Here is a 3,055-nt window from a genome sequence, read left to right as displayed (position 1 = left end):
GCAAATGAACTCAAGACTAGATTCTGATATTCTCTTTCTGGGACCTAGAACAAGAAATGTCCTGGGCTAACTGAATGTCCTATAGCTTTCTAAGGAGTGCTCCTGGATTCAATTCAATTCTTCACGAAAGAATGTGCATAAATATTAACCCAACTATTTTCAATTTTTTTGGTGGGTGGGTTCATTTTGGGGGGCACTCCCTGTGCGGCTTAAGGCTTACTCTTGGAACTGTGTTCAAGATAATTCTTGATTGGCTTCGGGGACCATATATAAGGGGTATCAGGGATGAAATTCTGGGTTGCATGCTTACCCTACCTGCTGTACTTTCACTCAGCTCTCTATTCCTGAATTCTTTTTTTTTAAATTTTGACAGAGTTCCAAAGTTGTTTGTGATTCAGTTTCAGTCATACAGGGTTCCAACACCTATCCCTTCACCAATGTACATTTCTCACCACCAATGTCCCCAGTTTCCCCACCACCACCAACCCCTCAAATTCTTAATGTCAACTCATTATTTCAATAAGACTGTGAGTTTGGCTTAGTTGACTTCTACAAGATTGTTTCTCATTTATAAATTGAACAAATAAAAACTATCTTGCAGAAGTCTTGTAAAATTAAATGATACAATTATCTAGACTTCCCAGAAATCAGTAAATAATAGTAATTTTCTGTTGTCATTATAGATAATACTTATTATATTATATATTCAGTTTTGGTAGCTGCAATTTCTGTTTTTCATTTAAAAGCACTGTTTTCTGAGATAATTGTGAATTATATGTAGTTGTAAGCTTTATCTAGTTCCTATCAATGACAACATCTTGCAAAATTATAGTACAAATAGAATAATTCATAGAAAAAGAGAATAGATATTACCATGGGCCAAAGGGAGGGTAAGTACTTAATGATTGTAAAGTTTTTGTGCGCATTTTTCACCACCAGTGTCCCCAATATCCTGCCACCCCAACCCATCCCTCCTGCTGCCTCTGTGGCAGACACCTTCCTTCTTACTCTCTCTCTCCTTTTGGGCATCATGGTTTGCAATGTAGATACTGAGAGGCCATAATGTTTAGTCCTTAGACTACTTTCAGCACACATCTCCAATTCATAGCGATCCCTCCAATCATCATTGACTTAGTGGTTCCTTCTCCTCCCAACTGCCTTCTCCCCCAGCACATGAGGCAAGCTTCCAAACCATGGAGAAATCTTAGGACTGACTTTAGAAAAAGATACTTCAACCTAATTTCCTTTAGAAGCACTCAAAGTGTCACTAAATCAAGAATGTGTTCCTATTTATTTCTAAGTGATATTCCATTACATATATAGAGTTTATTTAACTCTTCACCCATTGAAGGCTATTTACATTATTGACAAATTTTAGATATTATTTATTTCTTAAATTTTCTTTTAATTTAAGAAGTTTTCCCCTAACTCTTTATATAAACCCTGCAGTTTACAAAGTTCTTCATGATTATTTGTTATAGGCATTCAATACTCCAAAAAATCCCACCACCATTACACCTTTCCTTCACCATTGTCTCCAATTTTCCCAACCACTCCTGAAAAAGCCAGTTGTCATAGTAGGCCCTCATTAATTTATTTTATATTGCTTGTTATAAATAATTTGCTCACAAAATGATCAAAAAATTTTTCCTTAGATGAAAGTTAGTGAAGATTGTTGTATCTCACCATGGAGTCATTAAGTCCTTGCATAGAGATTCCTAAGATGCTGTTAAAGGTTAAGCCTTCTGTGTTCATATTTTGTTAATCAAGATTGGTTGCCATCTACATTACATTCCATCCAATCTGGTGTTCTGTTCCTGGTTTATCAGTGTTGTAATTTGAGGCATCACATGGTCATATTTGTGGCTACATGCTCCAGGAAGCCCAAACTTTTTAATGCGGTAATACAGCTGGAGTTAAATTTTTAACTGGGTGATGACTTTGGGGCATGTATGTGACTGCCCCGGCTTCCAGAAGTACAAGTAGATGCGGGGAGATAGCCCATCCCTGACTCAATGAAAGCCTGGAGATTTCAGTCACAAAACCTACAGACTTTAGTTTTTCAGCGTATTAATTTCTGGCTCATTCCAAGCAGTGGAGTCCAGGCAGGAGCATGGCAGCAGTTGTGGAGTGTGGCAGCTTTCGGCTGCCAGATCTCTGTTTGGGTGGATGCTGGGCTCACATTCTCCCTCTGGGGTGACCAAGACTAGCTCAACTTTGGAAAGGGTGTGGAAGAATCTCTGCAACTTGTTGGTCTTTTTTGAGATTTATTTATGAATATTTGGATTATAGCCAGTAAATGAGCTTACTCGGTATTGAAGGTGGTTCATGGGCATGATTCAAACGCCGTTCGATTTAGTAACATACAATATACTGTCATCAGATGAGTGTGTCTGACTTTGTAGGATCTCACTGAAAACTTAAATAGAACTCAGTGTCAAGTGTCTTTGCCTCTCTTCTCTTCCTGTCCCAGGTCTCTTGATTTGATTCCAATAAGGTGATCAGATATAGCTTTGATCAAGTGAGACTCAAGGAAACCACTGAATCGAACTACAGTTCTGCCCAGAGATGTCTGCCAGGAGCAGGCACATGTGGTAAACTAAGTTTGTCCTATTCATGGGAAGCAGAACAACTACAAGAAGTCAACTTATTAGTTTTATTTTATTTTGGTGGCCATGCCTAGTGGTTCTTGGAGGTTACTACTGACTCTATGCTCAGGGATCACTTCTGGTGGTGTTCTGGGGGCCATATGCAGTGCTGGGGATTGAGGCAGGTATGCAAGGAAAGTTCTTATCTTTTGCTGTTGTTTTTTTTCAGGGGCTACACCCAACAGTGCTCAGGGTGCTCTAGCTCTAGGTTTTGTGCTTAGGGACCACTCCTGGCAGACTAGGGGATCCAATGGGGTGCCAGGTATTGAACCTGGCAAGGCAAACGCCCTGTCTTCTGTGCTATTGCTCCATCCCTGAGGCAAGTGTTTGTATTAACCCCAAAACATCTTTCCAGCCCTTGTTTTAAGATATTATTTAAGAAATTCATGTAAACATCTGTATGTAAG

The sequence above is a fragment of the Sorex araneus genome, chromosome X (assembly GCF_027595985.1).
Source record: "Sorex araneus isolate mSorAra2 chromosome X, mSorAra2.pri, whole genome shotgun sequence".
In the NCBI taxonomy this organism is placed as follows: domain Eukaryota; kingdom Metazoa; phylum Chordata; class Mammalia; order Eulipotyphla; family Soricidae; genus Sorex; species Sorex araneus.
This window is presented reverse-complemented; position numbering follows the sequence as displayed.